At 40.3% G+C, this 17759-nt stretch overlaps 10 non-coding genes across 10 annotated transcripts; all 10 read left to right on the top strand.

The window, feature by feature from the left end:
• Positions 1-6671: 6671 nt before the first annotated feature.
• trnar-ccg (transfer RNA arginine (anticodon CCG)) lies at positions 6672-6744 on the top strand. The gene has a single exon. It is a non-coding gene; the product is annotated as a tRNA-Arg (tRNA).
• A 1041-nt stretch (positions 6745-7785) lies between these two features.
• Positions 7786-7858, top strand: trnar-ucg (transfer RNA arginine (anticodon UCG)). Its single transcript has one exon. It is a non-coding gene; the product is annotated as a tRNA-Arg (tRNA).
• Positions 7859-8775: 917 nt separating this feature from the next.
• trnar-ccg (transfer RNA arginine (anticodon CCG)) lies at positions 8776-8848 on the top strand. Its single transcript has one exon. It is a non-coding gene; the product is annotated as a tRNA-Arg (tRNA).
• A 1041-nt stretch (positions 8849-9889) lies between these two features.
• Positions 9890-9962, top strand: trnar-ucg (transfer RNA arginine (anticodon UCG)). The gene has a single exon. It is a non-coding gene; the product is annotated as a tRNA-Arg (tRNA).
• Positions 9963-10878: 916 nt separating this feature from the next.
• Positions 10879-10951, top strand: trnar-ccg (transfer RNA arginine (anticodon CCG)). The gene has a single exon. It is a non-coding gene; the product is annotated as a tRNA-Arg (tRNA).
• Positions 10952-11992: 1041 nt separating this feature from the next.
• trnar-ucg (transfer RNA arginine (anticodon UCG)) lies at positions 11993-12065 on the top strand. Its single transcript has one exon. It is a non-coding gene; the product is annotated as a tRNA-Arg (tRNA).
• Positions 12066-12982: 917 nt separating this feature from the next.
• On the top strand, positions 12983-13055 carry trnar-ccg (transfer RNA arginine (anticodon CCG)). The gene has a single exon. It is a non-coding gene; the product is annotated as a tRNA-Arg (tRNA).
• A 1042-nt stretch (positions 13056-14097) lies between these two features.
• trnar-ucg (transfer RNA arginine (anticodon UCG)) lies at positions 14098-14170 on the top strand. The gene has a single exon. It is a non-coding gene; the product is annotated as a tRNA-Arg (tRNA).
• Positions 14171-15087: 917 nt separating this feature from the next.
• trnar-ccg (transfer RNA arginine (anticodon CCG)) lies at positions 15088-15160 on the top strand. The gene has a single exon. It is a non-coding gene; the product is annotated as a tRNA-Arg (tRNA).
• Positions 15161-16203: 1043 nt separating this feature from the next.
• trnar-ucg (transfer RNA arginine (anticodon UCG)) lies at positions 16204-16276 on the top strand. Its single transcript has one exon. It is a non-coding gene; the product is annotated as a tRNA-Arg (tRNA).
• Positions 16277-17759: the final 1483 nt, after the last annotated feature.

A 17759-nucleotide genomic window follows, 5' to 3' on the forward strand; every position in this document is an offset into this window, starting at 1 on the left:
ACTGTCATCTACAACAAAGACAACATTTCGCTACATATATTGAATGATCTAATTCTTCTGAGGAAAAACAGCCTGCTCTGCCAGTTCCTGTAGAGGACATCAGTATTCAGACCAGTCCTGTCTATTTTCAGTGTGCACACCTTAATATTTATAAGTCTGTACCACCTCAATTACCTTCCCTTGGATGTTAACAGGCTGAAAGGGGAGCTCAGACCTGGAGAAATCCACAGTTATCTCCATGGTCTTTGTGGTGTTCAGAACCAAACAGTTCTTATTGCTCCAGTCACTTATAGCTCCAATAAGATATCTACATTATACTGCCCATTCCTTACACATGCCACAAAGCTATATCATTAGAGTATTTCTGAATGTGGGAAAAGTCAGACTTGTGTTTAAAGTCTGCTGTGTATAATGTGAATAGGAATAGGGCTAGAACAATCCCTTGTCGGGCCTTAACATTGTTCACTACCGTTCTGGAGAAAACAGTTCCCCAGACAACAGAATGCAGTCATCCTATCAGATAGTTATGAATCCAGAAGGTGAAGGTAAGTTGAAGCCCATCTTGTCCAGAACCCTGCATAGAAATTGCCAGTGCATATAATTGAGTGTCATTTCAGCATCAATAGAGGTGAGAGCTGATGGATTAACAATACAATCCCTGAAGCCTATGAAAAAAAGTCGTAATGCCAGACCACCTTAAATTCCATCTCACCTCCTCATCAGCGTCTTTGCTTTGCAAATGTGTCAATCAGCACAAGCAGCAAACAGCCTGTTATCCCATCCCCAACCAACGCAGCTGAAGTGAGACGCAAAATTCTCAGACCTAAAGTTTGTTTATCTGAATGTGAGATGCCTTGAGTTGTATAGGGTAAATAATATATCGTTATTTGGAATACATACATTTCACATGTGTTCCAATTCTACAATGATATTCAAGAATATAACCAAGGAAAAAGAACTTATTCAATTTATGTGATGCTGTCAATACGTAAAAACCAAAGTCCATTTACTAAGTGCATAGCTGGTTTAGAGGTAAGAACGGGTACTTCCAAATCAAGAGCATGCAAGTTTGATCCTGGGTCTTCCCTTCATTTTCCGTTTTGAGCAGTGAGCTGCTATTATTATTACTATTATATAATAAAAACATACATTTGATTTGAGTCTATAACACCTGTACAAGTACAACATTGATTGCAGGATTAGCTAATCAGCAGTGATGACCTCCCACATCAGGTCAAACAGTGGGAGGGATACTTGGTTTGGAAAGCAATCCTGGAAGCAAACCATCCAAACTATGGGCTCACCAAACACTGGAAAAGAGTACCTCCTCAACTTCAGGCACAAAGACTGTAGACTCTACAAGGAAGGCATTGTTACAGGGGGATAGTAAGGCTATCCATCCATCCATTTTCCAACCCACTGAATCCGAACACAGGGGTCTGCTGGAGCCAATCCCAGCGCACAAGGCAGGAACCAATCCAGGGCAGGGTGCCAACCCACCACAGGACACACACAAACACACTCCAAGCATATACTAGGGCCAGTTTAGAATTGCCAGTCCACCTAACCTGCATGTCTTTGGACTGTGGGAGGAAACCGGAGCGCCCAGAGGAAACCCACGCAGACACGGGGAGAACATGCAAATTCCACGCAGGGAGGACCCAGGAAGCGAACCCAGGTCCCCCAACTGCGAGGCAGCAGCGCTACCCACTGCGCCACCATGCCGCCCAGTAAGGCTATTAACAAATAATTTGATAATTGAGTGTCGCAGGTGGCCGGGTGTGGTCCGCAGCCGCCTGCCTATTTAAGGAGGGCCTCCCTGCAATCAAGGCTGGAGTCGGGTGAGGAGGTGGACGAGGTCAGAGGAGGTGGCAAAGAGAGGCCCTGAGTGTTGTGTGAAGAGGAAGAGGAGGCTTAATGAAGAAGCTGGGATTGTGAGAGACTGTGGGGGTTTGTTGGTGTGGTGCACATAGTGACTTGTAAATAATAATTGTGTAAATAAACGTGTGGTGATGGAAGGAAACGTGTCTGCCTGTCTGTGTCTGGGTCGCCTATTTCACATGAGATATAAGCACTAGAAGAATCAAAACATTTTGGACTAATAATCAAGAAAGTATTCATTAATTACACAGGTATCATTAGACATAGCCCTTGATTTAGTAGATAGAGACTACAGAGAAAAATTAATTATTTAGCTTGATGTTCCCTGCAAGCAATTTGCTTCCTCTAATGCCATATATATGACAATGAGCTCAAGTGCGGTGAAACTGGAATTCAATTTTCTTGCTAAAGCATTAAGATCATGCCATTTTATAAATATACTACTGACAAGGCCTTTGAAATTGGAGAGGCAAAAGTGCACCATTACTTGGGTAACAGGTGGAACTTGAACTAATGATCTCTACCTCTAGAGACTGAAACCTTATCATTTTGGCCAATATAGAAGCTCATTGCATATAAGACAAATACATGTTTACCGTCAAGTGGTAAACTGTTGAATGCAATAACTAGGGGTGGCAGCCTGAGTCTTTCAGTAGCACTGTCACCGGAAGGCACCTCAACCCCCAACCCAGGTGCAAGTACAAGGCTTGTGAGCACTCTGAGTAATGGCTGAACCATCCAGATGGTAACTGGAATGCGTAAAATTGAAGGGGCTGTGTCTCTGATCTCAGAGGCTGCAAGCTGTTCAAAAAAGGCTTCTAGAGCAAACCAATGAAACTTACATATTGCACTTTTCAAGAGAACAAAAAGGTGTGCAATTTATACCAACATCAGTCATCACTGAGACCATTGTCATGAATTATGAAGAAGGTGAGGTTTCCTTACGAAAGTCAGTAAAAGTTCTCTCTGGCAAATTCTCCCTACTCGTTAAATGAGAACTCATTGTAAACACACAGGATAATTAAAGCCTCATGAATTAAATGTTCTAAGGTCTACATGCGATGAAGTCCAGAGCTCATTTACATAAGAGTGTGTTCCTTTCATTGGCCCCAATAAAGTTCACCAGATTAGTAATACAGGATTAGAGTTGTAAGACTATGGAATGAATGCCATCTGAATGTACTCCGTAGGATGGAAATGGATTTTGTAAAATCTCTTTCCAAGTTCAAGTGTTGGAAAGCAAAACCATAAAAACGTTAGTGATTTTTCTCTTTGCTACTTTCACAGTTTGGAGGTCCGAATACCAGTCAAGCACTGTGCTCTTCTACTTTCATTCTTTACCCCACCAGGGCGTACATAGCTTTCTCGAGAACACTAGCACGTCTCAGAGGAGTTCACCTTTGAGTGAAGACTTAATAGTCGAGTAATATTTTTTGCTTCGAGAGTGTTTTCAAAACACGACTTTCATTGATCCAGATGGGACTCAAACCCAAAATCCTCAACTCTGAAGGCTGATGCCTTATCCATTAGGCCACTGGGTCATAACAAGGAGGCAGCCCACTGATTGGTATGTTAATATAACTCATTCAGCCATCAGATCCCCTCGTCTTTGCAGTTTCTCACAAAAATTCTTAGAGAAAGAAAGGAAAATGAATAGAACAAATGTAAACACTCACCACTGGAGAAATGTCTTATAAGTAATTTTTCGTTTTTGTCATTTCTCACAAATTGTCCTTTGTGAGATCCATTATAGGTAATGTTTTACCATATCGACCTTTTGCCTGAAATATTAGCCACTGGACCCATACACCTAGGGTACAATGACAAAAAGAACATCCACAGCTATTCTGGCTACATACTAACAGAGGTGGGTAAAGTAGCCAAAAATTATACTCAAGTAAAAGTAAAAAAGTATTTGGTTACAGTACTGAGTAACTGTTTGAACATAATAAATGATTTATTTTTTTGAAAAGTTGTAATAAGACAGACAAAATATAAAATAATGTGCAAATTCTGCTATTTCCAAATAATAGAAAATTAGTAAAAATAAATAACATCTTTACAAAATAAAGATGCACAAATAACACATAGTTCCAAATCTCAGTTTTTCACAAAAAAGCTTTTGAAGCCAATACCTACAGTAGGTAACATGTATGTTTGAACAGTGCAAACTACTTACAGTGAAAAGATATACGGTACACTGACAGTATAATACTGTATATTCACTTTGTGATGTAGCGGGTCCGCAGCTTCAAAAAAAAAAAAAAAAAAAAAAAAGGCCAGTTTCAAATCCATAAAGCCGTGTCACGCTCCGTAGGCGCAATTGCACAACCACGGGGAGATAATGAGGTAGATGGAGTGATCGTTCTCAATTGCTTCACTGGCTTTCTGCGGCGTGTGATTAAGGCCCACGGAGACGGGAGTGTATATATACGGGTCGGCACAAAAAAAAGAAGGGGAATCAAAGAAATGAAGAAAAGAAAAGAAAAGAAAAGAGTAGAGTAGAGTGTGTAAGGGGACCAGCATCGTCACACATTTGCCCTCCAAAGAGCACAGCTGATAGAAAATAACATTAGAACAAGGCAGCTTGTGCAAGTACAAGAAGTCTCACTTTTCCATGACTGTCTGTGTCTGTGCATGTTTGGTTAAAACGTGCTTGTTCTTCACTCAGTGAAGTGATGGTTAAGCTTAAGCAGGTGTTGGCTTTCAAGGTGCTTGCAGTGAAGCTGTGACCGTTTAGCAGTGAATAGGAGCCCCACATGACTAAAAGTCTCTCACAGGCTGCAGACGCTGGAAGTTTGTGTGTGGTCATGTCACTGCATGTCTACCTCTGATTGAGGAAACGGAGACATGTGATTATTGTTGCTACGTCTGATTGATGAAACAGTCATGCAGTAGATCAACTGGCGACTTCTCTCTTGCAAAAATGCAGAGTATGTAATGTGCAAATGGAGTGTTGCCTAATGTAGTGGAGTAAGAGTAGCGTTTCTTCTTCACAAATGTACTCAAGTAAAAGTAAAAAGTATGGTGCAGTAAAACTACTCTTAGAAGTACGATTTTTTAAAAAAGTTACTCAAGTAAATGTAATAGAGTAAATGTAACTCACTACTACCCACCTCTGTATACTAACAAACTCTTCCTGCAATTTCCTCTGATTCTGCAGCAACATTACTTTGTATGTATTACTTCATGCCTAAACCACTTGAAAATCCTAATGATTATATTATACTTGTAGCTGATCACAGAGGTGATAAGGAAATACATTTCTACCCCTAAAATGTAAATATCCCTAAGAAGACCATTTACAAGTTTCTTCTTTGAAGTATCTTAAAGCTTGCTGCCATTGTTGCCTACTTAAGAAGTTCTTACTTTTATGGTCACAGAAAATTTGTTTATTCAATTTTAATCCTTCCTCTCATATCTTGAGGTAGATCACAAATTTATATACACCATTATAACAAGTGGAAACATGGAAATATATCGTTGATTTATCAACATCTGCCCGATCGTACAAGAGTTTTCACTATCATCAGAAAGACTTCTTTCACACTGTTTTATAATAAGAAACATACAAGAGGACAGATGGACATGCTTAGACACACCTCCAGTAAGCCTGCCTTAAGGAGCATGAAAAAAAAGGGCTGAAATTTCCTAAGTTTGTCTTAACTTTCAGAAACTGGAGTGCAGCAAATGAATTCAAAGAACAGCCTGCTACAAAGTTCTTCTGCAAAGGAAACGTACCCATTTAAAGTAAAAAAAAACAAGAACTTCTATTAACATACCAATCAGTGGCACGCCTCCTTGTTGTGACCTAATGCATAAGACATCAACCTTTAAAGAAGAAGATTGTGGGTTTGAGTCACATCTGGATCGATGAGAGTTGTGTTTTGAAAACACTCTTTAAGCAAAAAATATTACTCGACTATTTAGTCTTCACTCAAAGGCAAACTCCTCTGAGACGTGCTAGTGTTCTCGAGAAAGCTACGTACGTCTTGGCGGGTTAAAGAATGAAAGTAGAAGAGCGCAGTGCTTGACCGGTATTCGACCTCCAAACGGTGAAAGTAGCAAAGAGAAAAATCACTCTTACGACATTTTTTAGGTTTTGCTTTGCAACACTTGAACCTGGTAAGAGATTTTATAAAATATGTTTTCATCCTGCGGAGTACATTCAGATATCATTTCGATCCATAGTCTTACAACTGTGATCCTGTATTACTAATCTGGTGACCTTTAATGGGGCCAATGAAAGGAACACACACATATGTAAACGAGCTCTGGACTTGATCGCATTTAGACCGTAGAACCTCTAATTCCTGAGGCCTTATTTATCCTGTGTGTTCACCATGAGTTGTAATTTACCGAATAGGGAGAATTTTCCAAAAAGAACATTTGCTGACTTTCGTAAATAATCCTCGCCTTCTCCATAATCCATGACAATTGTCTGAGCGATGACCGATGTTGGCAAAAAAAGTACACCTTTTTGTTCGCTTGAAAAGTGTGATATGTAAAATTCATTGGTTTGCTCTAGGAGCCGTTTTTGAACAGTTTGCAGCCTGTGAGATCAGAGACGCGGGCCGTAGAATTTTACACATTCCAGTTAGCATCTGGATGGTTCAGCCATTACTCAGAGTGCTCACAAGCCTGGACTTCATCCTGGGTTGGGGGTTGGGGGGTTGTCCAGTGAAAGTGCTACTGAAAGACTCAGGCTGCCAGCCCTAGTCATTGCATTCAACAGTTAACCACTTGGTGGTAACCATTTACTTGGCTTAGGAGCCTGCTGGCTTTCTTGTGGCCCAGTGGCCTAATGGACAAGGCATTAGCCTCCGGAGCTGGATATTGTGGGTTCAAGTCCCACCTGGGTCATTTGTGGCCAAAAAAGGGGTCTGCTTCTGCATGTTTCTTTTCAACGGACTTATGAGAATCCAAAATAGACGTTTAAGATTTAGTGCAAAGGAAACTGACCCATCTAAAGAAAAAAAACAAGAACTTTGTTGCAGGCTGTTCTTTGGATACATTTGCTGCACTGCAATTTCTGAAGGGAAAAACAAACTTGGGGAATTTCAGCCCTTTTTAATGGCTTTTTTCATCCTCCTTAAGGCAGGCTTACTGGAGGTGAGTCTAAGCATGTCCATCTGTCCTCTTGTATGTTTCTTATTATAAAACAGTGTGAAAGAAGTCTTTCTGATGATGGTGAAAACTCTTGTACGATCGGGCAGAGGTTGATAAATCAACGATGCTATCCCTCTCTCCACTTGTGAGAATGGTATATATTAATTGAGATCTATCTCAAGATATGAGAGGAAAGATTAAAACTGAATAAAAAAAATTTCTGTGACCAAAAAAGTAACAACTTCTAAAGTAGGCAACAATGGTGGCAACCTTTACGGTACTACAAGGAAGAAACTTGTAAACAGTTTATTGAGGGACATTTACATTTTTTGGGTATAAATTAATATCCTCAACACATCTGTATCCAGCTACAAGTATAATATAGTCATTAGGATTTTCAAGTGATTTTGGTATGAAAAAATACATTCAAAATAATGTTGCTGCAAAATCAGAGGAAGTTACAGGAAAAGTTTGTTAGTATGTAGCCAGAATAGCTGTGGATGTTCTCTTTGTCGTTGTACCCTAGGTGTATGGGTCCAGTGGCTGTTATTTCAGGCCAAAAGTCGATATGGTAAAACGTTACCTCTGATGGATCTCACAAAGGACAATTTGTGAGAAATGCAAAAAATGAAAATTTACTTATCAGACCTATCTCCAGTGGTCAGTGTTTACATTTGTACTTTTCATTTTCCTTTCTTACTCTAAGAACAATTGTGAGAAACTGCAAAGAAGAGGAGACCTGATGGCTGAACGAGTTAATTTAACATACCAATCAGTGAGCTGCTTCCTTGTTTTGACCCAGTGGCCTAATGGATAAGGCATCAGCCTTCGGAGCTGAGGATTGTGGGTTCGAGTCCCATCTGGGTCAATGAAAGTTGTGTTTTGAAAACACTCTCGAAGCAAAAAATATTACTCGACTATTTAGTCTTCACTCAAAGGCAAACTCCTCTGAGACGTGCTAGTGTTCTCGAAAAAGCTACGTACGTCTTGGCGGGTTAAAGAATGAAAGTAGAAGAGCGCAGTGCTTGACCGGTATTCGACCTCCAAACGGTGAAAGTAGCAAAGAGAAAAATCACTCTTACGACATTTTTTAGGTTTTGCTTTGCAACACTTGAACCTGGTAAGAGATTTTATAAAATATGTTTCCATCCTGCGGAGTACATTCAGATATCATTTCGATCCATAGTCTTACAATTCTGATCCTGTATTACTAATCTGGTGACCTTTAATGGGGCCAATGAAAGGAACACACACATATGTAAACGAGCTCTGGACTTGATCGCATTTAGACCGTAGAACCTCTAATTCCTGAGGCCTTATTTATCCTGTGTGTTCACCATGAGTTGTAATTTACCGAATAGGGAGAATTTTCCAAAAAGAACATTTGCTGACTTTCGTAAATAATCCTCGCCTTCTCCATAATCCATAACAATGGTCTGAGCGATGACCGATGTTGGCAAAAATAGTACACCTTTTTGTTCGCTTGAAAAGTGTGATATGTAAAATTCATTGGTTTGCTCTAGGAGCCGTTTTTGAACAGTTTGCAGCCTGTGAGATCAGAGACGCGGCCCCTACAATTTTACACGTTCCAGTTAGCATCTGGATGGTTCAGCCATTACTCAGAGTGCTCACAAGCCTGGACTTCATCCTGGGTTGGGGGTTGGGGTGTTGTCCAGTGAAAGTGCTACTGAAAGACTCAGGCTGCCAGCCCTAGTCATTGCATTCAACAGTTAACCACTTGGTGGTAACCATTTACTTGGCTTAGGAGCCTGCTGGCTTTCTTGTGGCCCAGTGGCCTAATGGACAAGGCATTAGCCTCCGGAGCTGGATATTGTGGGTTCAAGTCCCACCTGGGTCATTTGTGGCCAAAAAAGGGGTCTGCTTCTGCATGTTTCTTTTCAACGGACTTATGAGAATCCAAAATAGACGTTTAAGATTTAGTGCAAAGGAAACTGACCCATCTAAAGAAAAAAAACAAGAACTTTGTTGCAGGCTGTTCTTTGGATACATTTGCTGCACTGCAATTTCTGAAGGGAAAAACAAACTTGGGGAATTTCAGCCCTTTTTAATGGCTTTTTTCATCCTCCTTAAGGCAGGCTTACTGGAGGTGAGTCTAAGCATGTCCATCTGTCCTCTTGTATGTTTCTTATTATAAAACAGTGTGAAAGAAGTCTTTCTGATGATGGTGAAAACTCTTGTACGATCGGGCAGAGGTTGATAAATCAACGATGCTATCCCTCTCTCCACTTGTGAGAATGGTATATATTAATTGAGATCTATCTCAAGATATGAGAGGAAAGATTAAAACTGAATAAAAAAAATTTCTGTGACCAAAAAAGTAACAACTTCTAAAGTAGGCAACAATGGTGGCAACCTTTACGGTACTACAAGGAAGAAACTTGTAAACAGTTTATTGAGGGACATTTACATTTTTTGGGTATAAATTAATATCCTCAACACATCTGTATGCAGCTACAAGTATAATATAGTCATTAGGATTTTCAAGTGATTTTGGTATGAAAAAATACATTCAAAATAATGTTGCTGCAAAATCAGAGGAAGTTACAGGAAAAGTTTGTTAGTATGTAGCCAGAATAGCTGTGGATGTTCTCTTTGTCGTTGTACCCTAGGTGTATGGGTCCAGTGGCTGTTATTTCAGGCCAAAAGTCGATATGGTAAAACGTTACCTCTGATGGATCTCACAAAGGACAATTTGTGAGAAATGCAAAAAATGAAAATTTACTTATCAGACCTATCTCCAGTGGTCAGTGTTTACATTTGTACTTTTCATTTTCCTTTCTTACTCTAAGAACAATTGTGAGAAACTGCAAAGAAGAGGAGACCTGATGGCTGAACGAGTTAATTTAACATACCAATCAGTGAGCTGCTTCCTTGTTGTGACCCAGTGGCCTAATGGATAAGGCATCAGCCTTCGGAGCTGAGGATTGTGGGTTCGAGTCCCATCTGGGTCAATGAAAGTTGTGTTTTGAAAACACTCTCGAAGCAAAAAATATTACTCGACTATTTAGTCTTCACTCAAAGGCAAACTCCTCTGAGACGTGCTAGTGTTCTCGAAAAAGCTACGTACGTCTTGGCAGGTTAAAGAATGAAAGTAGAAGAGCGGAGTGCTTGACCGGTATTCGACCTCCAAACGGTGAAAGTAGCAAAGAGAAAAATCACTCTTACGACATTTTTTAGGTTTTGCTTTGCAACACTTGAACCTGGTAAGAGATTTTATAAAATATGTTTCCATCCTGCGGAGTACATTCAGATATCATTTCGATCCATAGTCTTACAATTCTGATCCTGTATTACTAATCTGGTGACCTTTAATGGGGCCAATGAAAGGAACACACACATATGTAAACGAGCTCTGGACTTGATCGCATTTAGACCGTAGAACCTCTAATTCCTGAGGCCTTATTTATCCTGTGTGTTCACCATGAGTTGTAATTTACCGAATAGGGAGAATTTTCCAAAAAGAACATTTGCTGACTTTCGTAAATAATCCTCGCCTTCTCCATAATCCATAACAATGGTCTGAGCGATGACCGATGTTGGCAAAAATAGTACACCTTTTTGTTCGCTTGAAAAGTGTGATATGTAAAATTCATTGGTTTGCTCTAGGAGCCGTTTTTGAACAGTTTGCAGCCTGTGAGATCAGAGACGCGGCCCCTACAATTTTACACGTTCCAGTTAGCATCTGGATGGTTCAGCCATTACTCAGAGTGCTCACAAGCCTGGACTTCATCCTGGGTTGGGGGTTGGGGTGTTGTCCAGTGAAAGTGCTACTGAAAGAGTCAGGCTGCCAGCCCTAGTTATTGCATTCAACAGTTAACCACTTGGTGGTAACCATTTACTTGGCTTAGGGCCAGCTGGCTTTCTTGTGGCCCAGTGGCCTAATGGATAAGGCATCAGCCTCCGGAGCTGGAGATTGTGGGTTCAAGTCCCACCTGGGTAGTTTGTGGCTAAAAAAGGGGTCTGCTTCTGCATGTTTCTTTTCACCGGACTTATGAGAATCCAAAATAGACGTTTAAGATTTAGTGCAAAGGAAACTGACCCATTTAAAGAAAAAAAACAAGAACTTTGTTGCAGGCTGTTCTTTGGATACATTTGCTGCACTCCAATTTCTGAAGGGAAAAAGAAACTTGGGGAATTTCAGCCCTTTTTAATGGCTTTTTTCATCCTCCTTAAGGCAGGCTTACTGGAGGTGAGTCTAAGCATGTCCGTCTGTCCTCTTGTATGTTTCTTATTATAAAACAGTGTGAAAGAAGTCTTTCTGATGAAGGTGAAAACTCTTGTACGATTGGGCAGAGGTTGATAAATCAACGATGCTATACCTCTCTCCACTTGTGAGAATGGTATATATTAATTGAGATCTATCTCAAGACATGAGAGGAAAGATTAAAACTGAATAAAACAAATTTCTGTGACCAAAAAAGTAACAACTTCTAAAGTAGGCAACAACGGTGGCAAGCTTTAAGGTACTACAAGGAAGAAACTTGTAAACGGTTTATTGAGGGACATTTACATTTTATGGGTAGAAATTAATTTCCTCAACATATCTGTATCCAGCTACAAGTATAATATAGTCATTAGGATTTTCAAGTGACTTTGGCATGAAAAAATACATTCAAAATAATGTTGCTGCAGAATCAGAGGAAGTTACAGGAAAAGTTTGTTAGTATGTAGCCAGAATAGCTGTGGATGTTCTCTTTGTCGTTGTACCCTAGGTGTATGGGTCCAGTGACTGTTATTTCAGGCCAAAAGTCGATATGGTAAAACGTTACCTCTGATGGATCTCACAAAGGACAATTTGTGAGAAATGCAAAAAATGAAAATTTACTTATCAGACCTATCTCCAGTGGTGAGTGTTTACATTTGTACTTTTCATTTTCCTTTCTTACTCTAAGAACAATTGTGAGAAACTGCAAAGAAGAGGAGACCTGATGGCTGAACGAGTTATATTAACATACCAATCAGTGAGCTGCTTCCTTGTTGTGACCCAGTGGCCTAATGGATAAGGCATCAGCCTTCGGAGCTGAGGATTGTGGGTTCGAGTCCCATCTGGGTCAATGAAAGTTGTGTTTTGAAAACACTCTCGAAGCAAAAAATATTACTTGACTATTTAGTCTTCACTCAAAGGCAAACTCCTCTGAGACGTGCTAGTGTTCTCGAGAAAGCTACGTACGTCTTGGCGGGTTAAAGAATGAAAGTAGAAGAGCGCAGTGCTTGACCGGTATTCGACCTCCAAACGGTGAAAGTAGCAAAGAGAAAAATCACTCTTACGACATTTTTTACGTTTTGCTTTGCAACACTTGAACCTGGTAAGAGATTTTATAAAATATGTTTCCATCCTGCGGAGTACATTCAGATATCATTTCGATCCATAGTCTTACAACTGTGATCCTGTATTACTAATCTGGTGACCTTTAATGGGGCCAATGAAAGGAACACACACATATGTAAACGAGCTCTGGACTTGATCGCATTTAGACCGTAGAACCTCTAATTCCTGAGGCCTTATTTATCCTGTGTGTTCACCATGAGTTGTAATTTACCTAATAGGGAGAATTTTCCAAAAAGAACATTTGCTGACTTTCGTAAATAATCCTCGCCTTCTCCATAATCAATGACAATGGTCTGAGCGATGACCGATGTTGGCAAAAAAAGTACACCTTTTTGTTCGCTTGAAAAGTGTGATATGTAAAATTCATTGGTTTGCTCTAGGAGCCGTTTTTGAACAGTTTGCAGCCTGTGAGATCAGAGACGCGGGCCGTAGAATTTTACACATTCCAGTTAGCATCTGGATGGTTCAGCCATTACTCAGAGTGCTCACAAGCCTGGACTTCATCCTGGGTTGGGGGTTGGGGGGTTGTCCAGTGAAAGTGCTACTGAAAGACTCAGGCTGCCAGCCCTAGTCATTGCATTCAACAGTTAACCACTTGGTGGTAACCATTTACTTGGCTTAGGAGCCTGCTGGCTTTCTTGTGGCCCAGTGGCCTAATGGCCAAGGCATTAGCCTCCGGAGCTGGATATTGTGGGTTCAAGTCCCACCTGGGTCATTTGTGGCCAAAAAAGGGGTCTGCTTCTGCATGTTTCTTTTCAACGGACTTATGAGAATCCAAAATAGACGTTTAAGATTTAGTGCAAAGGAAACTGACCCATCTAAACAAAAAAAACAAGAACTTTGTTGCAGGCTGTTCTTTGGATACATTTGCTGCACTGCAATTTCTGAAGGGAAAAACAAACTTGGGGAATTTCAGCCCTTTTTAATGGCTTTTTTCATCCTCCTTAAGGCAGGCTTACTGGAGGTGAGTCTAAGCATGTCCATCTGTCCTCTTGTATGTTTCTTATTATAAAACAGTGTGAAAGAAGTCTTTCTGATGATGGTGAAAACTCTTGTACGATCGGGCAGAGGTTGATAAATCAACGATGCTATCCCTCTCTCCACTTGTGAGAATGGTATATATTAATTGAGATCTATCTCAAGATATGAGAGGAAAGATTAAAACTGAATAAAAAAAATTTCTGTGACCAAAAAAGTAACAACTTCTAAAGTAGGCAACAATGGTGGCAAGCTTTACGGTATTACAAGGAAGAAACTTGTAAACAGTTTATTGAGGGACATTTACATTTTTTGGGTATAAATTAATATCCTCAACACATCTGTATGCAGCTACAAGTATAATATAGTCATTAGGATTTTCAAGTGACTTTTGGTATGAAAAAATACATTCAAAATAATGTTGCTGCAGAATCAGAGGAAGTTACAGGAAAAGTTTGTTAGTATGTAGCCAGAATAGCTGTGGATGTTCTCTTTGTCGTTGTACCCTAGGTGTATGGGTCCAGTGGCTGTTATTTCAGGCCAAAAGTCGATATGGTAAAACGTTACCTCTGATGGATTTCACAAAGGACAATTTGTGAGAAATGCAAAAAATGAAAATTTACTTATCAGACCTATCTCCAGTGGTCAGTGTTTACATTTGTACTTTTCATTTTCCTTTCTTACTCTAAGAACAATTGTGAGAAACTGCAAAGAAGAGGAGACCTGATGGCTGAACGAGTTAATTTAACATACCAATCAGTGAGCTGCTTCCTTGTTGTGACCCAGTGGCCTAATGGATAAGGCATCAGCCTTCGGAGCTGAGGATTGTGGGTTCGAGTCCCATCTGGGTCAATGAAAGTTGTGTTTTGAAAACACTCTCGAAGCAAAAAATATTACTCGACTATTTAGTCTTCACTCAAAGGCAAACTCCTCTGAGACGTGCTAGTGTTCTCGAAAAAGCTACGTACGTCTTGGCGGGTTAAAGAATGAAAGTAGAAGAGCGCAGTGCTTGACCGGTATTCGACCTCCAAACGGTGAAAGTAGCAAAGAAAAAAATCACTCTTACGACATTTTTTAGGTTTTGCTTTGCAACACTTGAACCTGGTAAGAGATTTTATAAAATATGTTTCCATCCTGCGGAGTACATTCAGATATCATTTCGATCCATAGTCTTACAACTCTGATCCTGTATTACTAATCTGGTGACCTTTAATGGGGCCAATGAAAGGAACACACACATATGTAAACGAGCTCTGGACTTGATCGCATTTAGACCGTAGAACCTCTAATTCCTGAGGCCTTATTTATCCTGTGTGTTCACCATGAGTTGTAATTTACCGAATAGGGAGAATTTTCCAAAAAGAACATTTGCTGACTTTCGTAAATAATCCTCGCCTTCTCCATAATCCATAACAATGGTCTGAGCGATGACCGATGTTGGCAAAAATAGTACACCTTTTTGTTCGCTTGAAAAGTGTGATATGTAAAATTCATTGGTTTGCTCTAGGAGCCGTTTTTGAACAGTTTGCAGCCTGTGAGATCAGAGACGCGGGCCGTAGAATTTTACACATTCCAGTTAGCATCTGGATGGTTCAGCCATTACTCAGAGTGCTCACAAGCCTGGACTTCATCCTGGGTTGGGGGTTGGGGTGTTGTCCAGTGAAAGTGCTACTGAAAGACTCAGGCTGCCAGCCCTAGTTATTGCATTCAACAGTTAACCACTTGGTGGTAACCATTTACTTGGCTTAGGAGCCTGCTGGCTTTTTTGTGGCCCAGTGGCCTAATGGACAAGGCATCAGCCTCCGGAGCTGGATATTGTGGGTTCAAGTCCCACCTGGATCGTTTGTGGTCAAAAAAAGGGGTCTGCTTCTGCATGTTTCTTTTCAACGGACTTATGAGAATCCAAAATAGACGTTTAAGATTTAGTGCAAAGGAAACTGACCCATTTAAAGAAAAAAAACAAGAACTTTGTTGCAGGCTGTTCTTTGGATACATTTGCTGCACTCCAATTTCCGAAGGGAAAAAGAAACTTGGGCAATTTCAGCCCTTTTTAATGGCTTTTTTTCATCCTCCTTAAGGCAGGCTTACTGGAGGTGAGTCTAAGCATGTCCGTCTGTCCTCTTGTATGTTTCTTATTATAAAACAGTGTGAAAGAAGTCTTTCTGATGATGGTGAAAACTCTTGTACGATTGGGCAGAGGTTGATAAATCAACGATGCTATCCCTCTCTCCACTTGTGAGAATGGTATATATTAATTGAGATCTATCTCAAGATATGAGAGGAAAGATTAAAACTGAATAAAACAAATTTCTGTGACCAAAAAAGTAACAACTTCTAAAGTAGGCAACAACGGTGGCAAGCTTTAAGGTACTACAAGGAAGAAACTTGTAAACGGTTTATTGAGGGACATTTACATTTTATGGGTAGAAATTAATTTCCTCAACACATCTGTATCCAGCTACAAGTATAATATTGTCATTAGGATTTTCAAGTGACTTTGGCATGAAAAAATACATTCAAAATAATGTTGCTGCAGAATCAGAGGAAGTTACAGGAAAAGTTTGTTAGTATGTAGCCAGAATAGCTGTGGATGTTCTCTTTGTCGTTGTACCCTAGGTGTATGGGTCCAGTGGCTGTTATTTCAGGCCAAAAGTCGATATGGTAAAACGTTACCTCTGATGGATCTCACAAAGGACAATTTGTGAGAAATGCAAAAAATGAAAATTTACTTATCAGACCTATCTCCAGTGGTCAGTGTTTACATTTGTACTTTTCATTTTCCTTTCTTACTCTAAGAACAATTGTGAGAAACTGCAAAGAAGAGGAGACCTGATGGCTGAACGAGTTATATTAACATACCAATCAGTGAGCTGCTTCCTTGTTGTGACCCAGTGGCCTAATGGATAAGGCATCAGCCTTCGGAGCTGAGGATTGTGGGTTCGAGTCCCATCTGGGTCAATGAAAGTTGTGTTTTGAAAACACTCTCGAAGCAAAAAATATTACTCGACTATTTAGTCTTCACTCAAAGGCAAACTCCTCTGAGACGTGCTAGTGTTCTCGAGAAAGCTACGTACGTCTTGGCGGGTTAAAGAATGAAAGTAGAAGAGCGCAGTGCTTGACCGGTATTCGACCTTCAAACGGTGAAAGTAGCAAAGAGAAAAATCACTCTTACGACATTTTTAAGGTTTTGCTTTGCAACACTTGAACCTGGTAAGAGATTTTATAAAATATGTTTCCATCCTGCGGAGTACATTCAGATATCATTTCAATCCATAGTCTTACAACTGTGATCCTGTATTACTAATCTGGTGACCTTTAATGGGGCCAATGAAAGGAACACACACATATGTAAACGAGCTCTGGACTTGATCGCACTTAGACCGTAGAACCTCTAATTCCTGAGGCCTTATTTATCCTGTGTGTTCACCATGAGTTGTAATTTACCGAATAGGGAGAATTTTCCAAAAAGAACATTTGCTGACTTTCGTAAATAATCCTCGCCTTCTCCATAATCCATGACAATGGTCTGAGCGATGACCGATGTTGGCAAAAATAGTACACCTTTTTGTTCGCTTGAAAAGTGTGATATGTAAAATTCATTGGTTTGCTCTAGGAGCCGTTTTTGAACAGTTTGCAGCCTGTGAGATCAGAGACGCGGGCCGTAGAATTTTACATGTTCCAGTTAGCATCTGGATGGTTCAGCCATTACTCAGAGTGCTCACAAGCCTGGACTTCATCCTGGGTTGGGGGTTGGGGGGTTGTCCAGTGACAGTGCTACTGAAAGACTCAGGCTGCCAGCCCTAGTTATTGCATTCAACAGTTAACCACTTGGTGGTAACCATTTACTTGCCTTAGGGCCAGCCGGTTTTCTTGTGGACCAGTGGACTAATGGATAAGGCATCAGCCTCCGGAGCTCCGACCCATCTGGGTCGTTTGTGGCTAAAAAAGGAGTCTGCTTCTGCATGTTTCGTTTCAACGGACTTATCAGAATCCAAAATAAACGTTTAAGATTTAGTGCAAAGGAAACTGACCCATTTAAAGAAAAAAAACAAGAACTTTGTTGCAGGCTGTTCTTTGGATACATTTGCTGCACTCCAATTTCTGAAGGGAAAAACAAACTTGGGCAATTTCAGCCCTTTTTAATGGCTTTTTTCATCCTCCTTAAGGCAGGCTTACTGGAGGTGAGTCTAAGCATGTCCGTCTGTCCTCTTGTATGTTTCTTATTATAAAACAGTGTGAAAGAAGTCTTTCTGATGATGGTGAAAACTCTTGTACGATTGGGCAGAGGTTGATAAATCAACGATGCTATCCCTCTCTCCACTTGTGAGAATGGTATATATTAATTGAGATCTATCTCAAGATATGAGAGGAAAGATTAAAACTGAATAAAACAAATTTCTGTGACCAAAAAAGTAACAACTTCTAAAGTAGGCAACAACGG

This window comes from Erpetoichthys calabaricus, chromosome 6 (assembly GCF_900747795.2).
Source record: "Erpetoichthys calabaricus chromosome 6, fErpCal1.3, whole genome shotgun sequence".
Classification (NCBI taxonomy): Eukaryota; Metazoa; Chordata; class Cladistia; order Polypteriformes; family Polypteridae; genus Erpetoichthys; species Erpetoichthys calabaricus.